The sequence below is a fragment of the Pinus tabuliformis genome, chromosome 4_2 (genome assembly GCF_031772625.1).
Source record: "Pinus tabuliformis cultivar Carrire ecotype Pingquan chromosome 4_2, CPIR1, whole genome shotgun sequence".
Taxonomy (NCBI): Eukaryota; Viridiplantae; Streptophyta; class Pinopsida; order Pinales; family Pinaceae; genus Pinus; species Pinus tabuliformis.
Window position 1 is genome coordinate 405171975 of NC_142304.1, and position 12766 is coordinate 405184740.

Sequence of the window (12766 nt, forward strand, 5' to 3'; positions counted from 1 at the left end):
TAGAGGTGCCGACGAGCTGGGCAATCGAGTTTGTCAAAGTTGAAAATTGGCTAAGTGTAAATTTGGGGTTTCCCAAGATTTAACTTGTACTTTGTAAAAGTGAAGATTGTATAATACATTGATTTGGGCATACTCATATTGCAGGGAGTTGCCCCTCCCTTTATACTATTGTGCATTTCTCTTGTATAATGTTGTTTATGTGAATGTTATGGGCTTTCACTTGTATAAAGGAAACATAATAATACTTGGTAACAAAAATAAAACTAAGTATGGAATGTTAGGTGTAGTCTACAATCATAAGTATTGGTGAAAAGAAAATGATTGGTAGTGCCGCACCTCGCTATAAGCAGTTGAAAGACTACTACAGGTGTACGGTCATGACAGGTGGTATGAGAGTTGGTGAACTGAATCAAGGAGATGATTCTACGAGGACCGAATACTTGGCAGGGAGTTCAAGTTTTGCAGGTGAAAGGTGGAATATCAAGGTGATTCAGGTGAACGGTGAAACAGGTTTAGAAGAGGTGAAGCTTTGTGCTTGGGCCAAGCTGAACGACAAGGTATGGGAGGTTTGGAAGAATGCAAAGGGAAGCTCTTTCTTACCTTATACAGGTTGAAGCGGATGAAAGAAGAGAACCCCCGGATTCGAGATAAGCTTGAAGTCTTGGAAAAGAATGTTGAAGACAAACTTCTTCAACTTGGCTAGACAATGGAGCAAGATGAAGTTGCAGATTATACTAACCAGGAAGAGGAAGCCGTGATGATTGAGGATGTTGCAGATGTGACAACGATGGAAGATGAACTTGAGATTGATCAAGTTGGACTACGATCATGTAGTTTACAGACATGGATGAATGAGGATGCTCACATGGAGGAGCCTCACGATGATGATGTAAGTACTATCGATAATTGTGTTTCACTTGAGCATTTGGTAGATGGACCGTAAGCAGGGAAGGGAAAAATGAGTTTGCCGATGCTAGGGAGGATCTTACCATGGATGTCTATGATGAGACCTTGTATGGAGTAGCAAGGATTGTTGACTGTTGCAGGACTTGTTGGGGTTGTTTGGGACCTTATGGTAGAAGGTACAAAGGCCCGTGACAAGGGAGGAACATGATGATCGTTGCGGAAGAATGGGTCATGCTTTAGCCACATGGAGAATTGGCTAAGTGCCTCGCATGACTCATGGACAGATTGAGGAGGGCACACACTTGAGGTATGATGATACTTTGGTGGACTTCTCATGGCCAAGACCAAGAGTAAGTCTTGGTGGAACCTTTAGTGGGGGAGCTATGATGGAAGGGATTCATGACAATGATGATATGGTTGGGTGACTGATTTCACTAGACCGAAGATTGCAGACTTGGATGAGGATGACTGATTGTTGTGATGGGTCTACTTGGTTGGACTACATGGGAAACTTAGTCGTGGACATTAGGTTGGAGACATGGAGCATGGCAGTCTTATGCAGGGACATTATACAGGAGCACTTATAGAGGTGTCACTTATGGGCATCCAATGAGGAGTGCCAAGGCAGGGATGTTATGTAGGTGGATTTGCTAGTGTGACATGGAGACTTATTATTTATGAGCCGATGGAGAGGTTGTGCATTTATGTACAACAAGGCCATGGACTTGGATGGAGTTGTGAGTAGGCTATGGAGCATTTATACTACATGGAGAGCTGAGGCATCTTGCAGAGACCTTTGGGTCGAGACTTGTATGCTTACTGAGATGTTGGTTGGGGATGACTCATGGAGCTCATGATAACATGAGGTTGTGACTTTTAGGGACTTCATATATGGTGGACTTAGAGGATCTGATGCATTGAGGAGTTGAGGTTAGAGACTTTGATGCAGGATGGGGTGCATACTTTCAAGTACATTTATGGGAATGGCTTGAAAGAGTGACTTGATGTGGAGGATCGATATGAGAAACTTTGGAGTGATGGAGTTACAACGATGATGATGCCTTGGTGGCAACACTTGGGCATTGGTTGAGCTGAGATATAACCACTTTTGACACATGGGAGCTGATTGATCTGTGATCATGGGTAGCACATGGAGAGATGAGACATGTGTATACTTGTTTCTATGGCAGACTTGAGGGATGGCACATTGTAGATATGATGGATGTTGCTTCATGGACCTGGATGTGGCACATCGAGAGTCGGGTTGATGAGATGATCTCTTCACTTTGAGGAGATGGATGTTTTGCAGATGGATGATGATGTTGGGGTAGATGTGGTTGATTTCATGTAGCACATTAGTACTAGACATGATGGACAAAATGTTGTAAATGGGATGAAGACTAGTTCATGGACCTAAGCATGGCTTACACTTATATGGAGATGGATTCTTGATCGAGTTGAGGATGTGATGGGATGTTCTGAGAAACAACCGATGGTGGCATGAGGACGTGCATTCTCATGGTTTGCGCGTTATAGTTGGATTAGCTACCCAACTAGTTCAAACATGGGGGTCGACAGTGTGCAGAGATGTGTTAGCATTTGTTGGAGTATCATGGCAGCAGTTCACATGAGGACGATACATGATGAGGTCGACACAATATGTTGCAGGAAGCATGTAGCTTGAGATGGAGGGACCAGCCTTCCACGATGGGGAGCAACATGTGGAGATTGTGACAGGGTGGTTGATGATCATGGATTGAGATGATTTCTGATGTATGACATACTGATGGGGTGTATACCTTGGTATGGTGATCTTGGTGACAGATGGTTGCCGGGATGAGACATGATGGAGACAGTGGTTCTACATATGATGCAGAGATGTTTTCAGTATGTGGAGGAGTTGACATCATGGGTGAATCAGTTGTTGATGATCTTGGTGGATGGCTACCAGGATGGTATGTTGTCGAGGACGACAACGAGTTCAGGTGGAGGAAGATGTAAGGACCTGCAGTCCTTGACACACGCTCCAACATGAAGTGCGATGGCGAAACAAAAAAGGCGAGCTCAGATGTACAACGATGAGGTGTTACGTTATAATGTGATGCGTAGGAGGGGAGAGCGAAGGTTTATATATGCGTGGGAGCATGGAGGAGCACCCATGGGCTGACAAACAAATGTAGCGAGGCCGACTTGACTCGTGGGCGTTTGGAACAAAGGCTGACTCATGTTTAGGAGTGTTTGTGATGGAGTTTGAGGGCGTGGGCAAGTTGGCTAGGCAACCACGACCTTTCCTTGCCACTCGTATAAACAAGTGCGTGGTGGAGCTCATTTGGACATCGCATCATCACTCAAAAAGCTCACTCATGAAGAAGAAGGCGCAAATCTAGTGCATGGAAGTAGCAAGAAGTAAAGGCGCAGAACTTAGGTGAGACACCCGTTCTTGGGCAAGGCCGCACAGAGATAGCACTGTCTCTTGGTTTTGGGTGAGGGCATGGGTAGAGGTCGCCCGCTAGTTGGAGAAGGACGTGCACGAGTGTGGTGCCCGGTTGTGTGAAGGAGTGCTCGACAGTGAAACAAAGGCGTGGGTGCCTAGTTTGTGCGATGACTTGGCACGGGTTCTTGGGTGACTAGGGTGAGCACCCACCCGTTATGCAAGTGTGCACGGTGTGACTTGGTGAAGTGTTGAGATTGTGAACGGAGGTGTGACTCGTGCGGAGGTGCCCGTGTGTGGTGACTTGGTTACGACAAGGTGTGCCCAAGTTGGGAAAACAACACGATCGTGCGACAAGGTGAATGAAGGGTTGGTGAGTCATGCGGCGACTGTGCAGAGGTGTCGACGAGCTAGGCAACCAAGTTTGCCGAAGTTGAAAATTGGCTAAGTGTAAATTTGGGGTTTCCCAAGATTTAACTTGTACTTTGTAAAAGTGAAGATTGTATAATACATTGATTCGAGCAGACTCATATTGCAGGGAGCTGCCCCTCCCTTTATACTGTTGTGAATTTCTCTTGTATAATGTTGTTTATGTGAATGTTATGGGCTTTCATTTGTATAAAGGAAACATAATAATACTTGGTAACAAAAATAAAACTAAGTATGGAATGTTAGGTGTAGTTTACAATCGTAAGTATTGGTGAAAAGAAAATGATTGGTAGTGCTGCACCTTGCTATAAGCAGTTGAAAGACTACCGCAGGTGTAGGGGCGTGACACTCCTCCACTTGAAGTCATTGTCGTCCTCGACAACATACCATCTTGGTAGCCATCCATCAAGATCATCATACCAAGGTATACACCCCATCGATATGTCATACATCAGAAATCATCTTAATCCATGATCATCGAACATCTCGTCGCAATCTCCACATGTTGCTCCCCATCGTGGAAGGTTGGTCCCTCCATCTCAAGCTACCTGCTTCCTGCAACATCTTGTGTCGACCTCATCATGTGTCATCCTTGTGTGAACTACTGCCATGATACTCCAACATAATGCTAACACATCTCTATAAATGCTGGCCCCCATGTCTGAACTAGTCGGGTGATTAGTCCAACTATCACGCTCAAACCATGCGAATTCACTTCCTCATGCCACCATCAGTTGTTTCTTAGAACATCCCGTCACATCCTTAAATCGATCAAGAATCCATCTCCATATAAGAGTAAGCCATGCTCAGGTCCATGAAGTAGTCTCCATCTCGTCTGCAACATGCTGTCCATGATGTTTTCTATCCAACATCATCATCCATCTGCAAAACATATATCTCCTCAAAGTGAAGAGATCATATTCCGACTCTCAATGTGCCACATCCACGTCCATGAAGCAACCTCCATCATATCTACAATGTGCCATCCCTCAATTTTTCCATAGAAACAAATATACACCTGTCTCATCTATCCATGTGCTGCCCATGATCATAGATCAATCAATTCCCATGTGTCAAAAGTGGTCAAGTCTCGGCTCAACCCATGCCCAATTGTTGTCACCAAGGCATCATCATCATTGTAACTCCATCACTCCAAAGTGTCTCATATCGATTCTCCACATCAAGTCACTCTTTCAAGCCATTCCCATACATGTACTTGAAAGTATGCACCCCATCCTAAATAAAAGTATCTGACCTCAGCTCCTCAATGCATCAGATCCTCTAAGTCCACCATATATGAAGTCTCCCTGGAAGTCACAACCTCATGTCATCATGAGCTCCATGAGTCATCTCCAACCAACATCTTAGCAAGCATACAAGTCTCGGCCCAAAGGTCTCTGCAAGATGCCTCAGATCTCCATGTAGTAAGAATGCTCCATAGTCTGCTCACAACTCCATCCAACTCCATGGCCTTGTTGTACAAGAGTGTACAACCTCTCCATCGGCTCATAAACAAAACATCCCCATGTCACATCAACAAATCCACCTGCACAGCATCTCTGCCTTGGCACTCCTCATTGGATGCCCATAAGTGACACCTCTATAAGTGCTACTGCATAATGTCCCTACATAAGACTGCCATGCTCCATGTCTCCAACCTGATGTCCATGACTAAGTTGCCCATGCTGTCCAACCAGGTAGACCCATCACAATAATCGGTCATCCTCATCCAAGTCTGCAATCTTTGGTCTAGTGAACTGGGTAACCCAACCATATCATCATCACATCACAAGTCCCTTCCATCATAGCTCCCCCACTAAAGGTTCCACCAAGACTTTCTCTTGGTCTCGGCCATGAGAAGTCCACCCAAGCAACTCAAGTGTGTGCCCTCCAACCTGTCCATGAGTCATGCTGGACACTTAGCCAATTCTCCATGTGACTAAAGCATGACGCAATCCTCCACAATGATCATCATGTTACTCCCTTGTCATGGGCCTTTGTACCTTCTTCCATAAGGTCACAAACAACCCCAACAAGTCCTGCAACAATCAACAATCCTTGCTTCTCCATACAAGGTCTCATCATAGTCATCCATGGTAAGATCCTCCCTAGCATCAGCAAACTAATTTTGCCCTTCCCTGCATATGGTTCATGTACCAAATGCTCAAGTGAAACACAAGTATCAATAGTACTTACATCATCATCATGAGGCTCCTCCATGTGAGTATCCTCATCCATCCATCTCTGCAAACTGCATGATCCTGGTCCAACTTGATCAATCTCAAGTTCATCCTCCATTGTTGTCACATCTGCAACATCCTCAATCATCACGACTTCCTCTTCCTTATTAACACAATCTATAGCTCCATCCTACTCCATTGTCCAACCAAGTTGAAGAAGTTTGTCTCCAGCAATTTTTTCCAAGACTTCAAGTTCCTTTCGAATCCAGGGATTCTCTTCTTTCATCCACTTCAACCTGTATAAGGTAAGCAAGAGATTCCCTTTGCATTCTTCCAAACCTGCCATGCCTTTTCGTTCAGCTTGCTCCAAGCACAATGCTTCACCTTTGCTAAACATATTTCACCATTCACCTGAATCACCCTGATATCCCACCTGTCACCTACAAAACTTGAACTCCCTTTCAAGTCTTCGGTCTTTGTAGAATCAGCTCCTTGATTCAGTTCACCAGCACCAACCATGATCTCTGATACCACTTGTCACGAAGTGCAAGTGTGTATCAACTTCAATGCTTCAACACCAGCACCAGGTCCCCGGAACTAGCTTTGATACCACCTGTCATGCCCCTACACCTGCGGTAGTCTTTCAACCGCTTATAGTGAGGTGCGGCACTACCAATCGTTTTCTTTTCACCAATACTTACGATTGTAGACTACTCCTAACATTCCACTTATCCTACTTAGTTTGTGTTTCGCAACCAAGTATTATTATGTTTCCTTTATACAAGTGAAATCCCATAACATTCACATAAACAACATTATACAAGAGAAATGGATAATAGTATAAAGGGAGGGACAACTCCCTGCAATATGAGTCTACTTGAATCAATATATTATACAATCTTCACTTTTACAAAGTACAAGTTAAATCTTGGGAAACTCAAAATTTACACTTAGCCAATTTTCAACTTCGACAAACTTGGTTGCCCAGCTCCTCGGCACCTCCGCATGGTCGCCGCACGACTCACCAACCCTTTGTTCACCTCGTCGCACGATCATGTTGTTTGCCCAACTTGGGCGTGCCTCGTAGTAACCAAGTCTTCACACACGGGTGCCTCGCACGAGTCACACCCCCATTCACAATTGCAACACATCATTGTTTCCACCGTACACAACTTTTGCGTTTGCCTCTGCACGACATGCGGGTGCTCACCCGAGCTACACAAGAACCCATGCACAACCACCCAACCGCACAAACGTACACAACCGGGTGTTCACGCCTTCACTCGTGTGCCTTCGCACAACCGAGTGCCCTCGCCTTCACCTGTGCATGCCTTGTACAATTGGGCGCCCACGTCTTGCTCATGCACGCCTTCTCTTCGACCGGCGGGCGACCTCTACCTGCACCTTCACCCTAAACCAAGACAGTGTTTTCTTCTTCATGTAGCCTCGCCCAAGGTTGGGCGCATCACCGTTATGCGTCTTTCCTTTTATTGCTGCAGCTACCCTTTGTCCTACGCACTTCTCCTTGTTGGATGAGCGAAGATGTGATGCCAAATGAGCTTTATGCCTTGTTAACTTATACAAGTGGCAGGGCGAGGTCTTGGCTACCCAGCCGACCTGCCCATGCCCTCAAATCCATCACAAATACACTTAAATGCATGTCGGCCTTCGTCCAATTTCCCACGAGTATAGGTCGACATAGCTACATTTGTAAGTCGGCCTGTGGGTAGCCCTCCACGCTCCCACACTTATATAAACACATCGCTCTACTTCATTCGTGCATATCTTTACTTGTCTCCACGCTCACATCAAGTCTGAGCTCGTTCAGGTCGCACTTCAAGCCGAGAGCATGTGTCAAGGACCGCAGGTCCTTACACCAATGGTTGAAGATACTATGATAGAATAAGCCCTCAGTGAAGCTGAGTTTTACTTTGAAGTGGATTTGATTTTCACTCTTATACTAATGAGCATTGGAAGCCCCTCATCTCAACCGAGCTCAACATTTATCCCTTGGCTAAAGGTTTTTTATCATAGTGTTCAATAATATTGGTGATTGTGTGAGGATTCTTGAGGTTGGTCCCTGATTTTAGGGTTTTGTAGATCTCTCTCTTCAACCCTGTTTTCACTCCTTCGACCCTCTCTCGTCTTCAATCTCTACTGCTCTTATATGGGTAAGGCTTCATAATCTCCCTGTGAATTTGTGGAGCGTTGCTTCTCTTACCTCGATTGATAACGTCTTATGCAGGTTTGATTGATGTAGCAAAGACAATAGATTTGATCTCGAGCGCACATATGCTCATATATGTTGGGATATGGACTTCAGTAAGGGATTTCCTACTAATAATAACCTCACTAGAACTGAATTCTCCTAGGATCAATCCCTGGACTACGTAAATGTTTATTTTCATTGCAAAAGCTACTATGGGACTGGTCATTCCCCCAAGATGTGTCCCAATGACAGGAAAAAAAAGTCGAAATTCTCTTCCATAAAACCAAAATGGTGGGATTGTGTTTCTTTGATCATTATTCAATTGCCTAAAAGTCTCCTTCTTCTACTTCTCACAATTCATGTAGCACTAAAAAAGGTGTAAAAATATTTGAACCAGTGGATAGAATATCTCAGGCTTCACTCATCTCATTTGAAACCCCCGTGAAGGTTCCTAATGGTGAGGAAATTCCAGTTAATCCAAGGTAAAAAATAGTTATTGTTGCCTCTCCATAATTTTCCAAAAAGAATATGTTCTCAGCGTGTTAATTAACTACTTTGGAAAATGGTAAAAACATTGTTGATTCTTTAGATCTTGCGCCCTTTTTTGTCATCAAAGGGAAAGGAATATTGTGGGAAAACTGGGTGGAGGAACTTCTTTCCCCTTTGGAATGGAAGTTGGAATTCAAAATTCAAGTTTCTTTAAAAAATGGCGATATTGTTGATCCAACAGGAAATGCGGTTTGGACCAAAGTTAAAAGAAAGATGAAGAATTCTCCAAGAAAGGTGAAAATGTAGCCAAAGAAAAATCTTAATTAGGATTTTTTTTGCAAATTCACATGGATTTGAGGGGACTTTTGAAAAGTATTTAAGTGAACAATATCATTCGACATCTAGTTTGAGAAAATTTTGAAAGATTTTGGGTTGTTCCTCCATGTTCTAGACTAGATCTTAAAGGACCCTTGGATTATCTGTTCTGAGAAATTGTAATTTCCTTCTTTTATTAATACAAATTCTTAGTAGTTCCTTAAAAAAAAACAAAATTACAATATAACAACTTTAATTTTATTACTTTTAACATTTTATTATTAATTGAGCCAACATTTAAATGTTTACATTCATTTAGCACTATAATATCTCCCCTATACTGGGACCTATATTACTTTTAACCTTTTATTATTTTTTGATTGAACCGACATGTGAGTGTTTACAAACAGACATTTACACCACTACAACATGGTCATATACTGGACTACAGAGTAGCTCTAGAAACAAACATTTTAAATTAAGATGTTTTGGAGGTTTAAAAGAAAAATCGAATTTTGTAATGATTATAAAAAATAAGTAAAAGTCTTGATTAATATATAATTTTAAGCTGAGTGTTTTTGGCGGTTTGAAAGTAAGATAAAATGTTGTAATGATTATAAGAAATAAGTAAAAGTCAATTAGTATATTGAATTTTGTATTGATTATAAGAAATAAATAAAAGTTAATTAATATATTGAAATCTTGACTTAAATAAAAATAAAAAATTTATTATATTTGAGAGTAAAGAAAGATAATAATATAAATGGAATTTATTAATTAATATAATAGTAACCTTTTTTAATAGTAATGATAATTTTGGTAGTTAGACTTGAACCCATAGAGTTCATGAAACAAATTGTTCGTCAAACCATAGTGAATTTAAAAATCATAATATTCTCATAAATATTTCCATTTTATATAATGATTTTTAACATATTTCCATGAGTAAAACTTTTTGTACATTCATTAAAAAAAATTCTCTATGGTCTCACCATGTTTTCTTTGCACTTTTTTTTGTAACTTTCCCACCTAGGTAGCGAGGCACATATTTATGGTAGTAGACTTAGTGAGGGGGCATTTTTATGGTAGTAAACTTGATTTGTTAGGAATTATTAAAAGTGCCTAATTTATATGGAGTTGATAACTCAAGTGGTTAAGAACATGGTTTGTTTCCCCACAAGTCTGTTTTATTTCACATGACTTACCCTACATATTTCAATCATACAATCTCAACTGCTACTCTAATATCTCTACTGTGCCCAAACCCCCTCCACCATTTGTGCAACACACTCTCACATACTAGGAATCTTTGTCTCCATCTTTGGCATCTTGGTTGAATAAATGTCTTGGATCTCTATACTTTCTCTGTCATTTATTATAGTTGTGAAGTCTACAAAATAAATATACCTATATTGAGTTAGCAAGGCTTAATAAAGGCTCAATAGATCCAATATTCCAAAGACATACAAGAATTATAAATTCTCGCCATCTCATCCACATATTTTCATAGCTACCAACAGGTTGGCCGTCACTTATCAAGTTGTCTCATAAAAATGGATGAAAATTACCTTGGTTGCCACCTCTAAACCATCTGACATTAGAGATGCTTCCAATATCCTCATATTTATGAGATTTATGAGATCGCCTACACTGGAAGCCCTTGTAGGTTCTAAAGTTATGGGAAATATCACTTGGTTCAATGAAGTGAGTTGACTACTATCATGTGAATTGAGCACCATCTTATGACACCATCTTAAAGCAAGGTGCTTTAACTCTTTAAGCCCTCTTATTGTATTGGACAAAGCCTTCAACTACACACGAAAGTAAAGATTTAAAACTTGAAGCACTAAAAGATTACCAATGCTCTCAGGAAATTCTATCAATTCCTAGTAGCCACTCAAATCAACGAACTCAATTAGTCCAAGCCCCTCCATTGACTTTGACAACCCTGCTATAGTATTTCTATACAAATCTAGAACCCTGAGAGGCATGACATTATGACATAAGAGTCTTGTTCAAAGATAAAACTGAAAGCTAATTAAATGGATTTTATTGAGTTTGTGTCACATTCTATATAATCTCCATCGCTTTTGTAACTTTATCCATCAAGGATTTAGGAGACTCCAACAAATATAGAACCTCAATTTGATCCATTTCCAAAAGCATAACAATAATATTGGCTGCATGATCATGTTTCAAATGATCCACCAAAGAATACAAGCTTTCTCCAAGCATTGTTCATTGTTATTTGAGAGTTGCATTTGGAAGAGATAAAGCCAAAGATCCAATAGGTATAAGTTGTGAAATGGTTGTCTCAGCTGCACATAAAGGAAGGTCACCCATGTCTAATGGGAAAGGATGTATCCCTCTTGCGACACCACATAAAGGATTTTCTTTAACATTTCTTCTCAGTGGATAACAATATAGGTGATTACCATGAGGTAACATTTGTTATTGCATTAGTGGTAGCTATTGTTGTCGTTGTTTTGGTATAAATGCTACACCACTTGCAAATTGAATGGACACCATTGCTTGTTAGTTGCTCTTAGCTGGTAGAAATTATCTTTAAAACAATGGACAAAGAAACCATCACAAGATTCACTATAGGATATCTACTCTTCCCATTATATAAATATTTTTGATATTAAAATAGACCAGCAATATACACCTAATAGCAATACATTAAATATTATATAAATTGTTAAATTTAAATCTTGGATATAATTTTAAAAGTAAAGTAAAGTTTAATGTGGATTTTATTGAGTGTGGTTTACGTTACCTACCTCCTCCACCGTGAAGGTATCTTCATAGGGAATTGATATGAACATTGGTGGTTACATGAGATTAATGAGGATGAAAAGACTTGCAGGGAAATGCGGCCAATGTTTGTCATAGAAGTTACCACTTGCCTTCCCTTTCCAGGAAAATATACGTAGCAAGATAAGAATATATACATAGTATTCACACCGCCACTCCTCAACTAAAATTGGTTGTGGCCATAATCGATGTTGAATGGTCATTGAAGCAACAACAGGTTTGGTGGGTTTGGCGATGGTGGAGGACATGGAGGAGGTGGTGTTGGGTTTGGTGACGGTGTAGGACATGGAGGAGGAGGTGGTGGGTTTGGTGATGGTGTAGGAGAATCTTGTGGGGAAGGTGGTGGATTTGGTGACAGTGGAGGAGGATCTGGTGGGGGTGAGGTGGCAGTGGAGGGCGTGGTTTTGGTGGTGGCAGGGGAGCGCAAGAATCTCTTGGATTACACTGAGTGACATGATTATGATCTAAGGCTATGGATTATGAAGATGTATTACATGATGCTTGCATCACGGCTGTAACACTTAGGTGATGCCCCATGTCCTAGAAGGTTAGTCAAGAGAGTTTTGATACTCAAATTTGGTCCAAATAATCATTCAACTATTTTTTTGGATCCGTTTTCTTGAAAAAAGTAATCGTAATGTTAAATGAAGGTGTAGATAGAGAATTTAAATGTTAAGTAATAGTCTAATTATTCTAAGTTTTCATTTTGTTTATTTTTCTTATATTTTAGTTTATTTAGAATAATTTTTAGTCATTTTTTCCAAAATTTAATAAAAATTAATAAAAATCATAAATTTGAACTATATAATTTACACCATTTAAATTTCTAATTTTTTCAAAATACTAAATTTATTTTTACATTAAAAAAAATTAAAGCATTTAAATTTCTAATTTTTCCAAAATACTAAAATTGTTTTTACATTAAAAAAATATTTAAAAAAAAGTTTTTCAAACTTTATATCATGACATTTATTATAATAATAATAATAA

General features: G+C 40.5%; 1 pseudogene; it reads right to left on the bottom strand.

The window, feature by feature from the left end:
• Window positions 1-10954: 10954 nt before the first annotated feature.
• On the bottom strand, window positions 10955-11488 carry LOC149169684 (polyadenylate-binding protein 4-like; annotated as a pseudogene).
• Between the last annotated feature and the right edge of the window lie 1278 nt (window positions 11489-12766).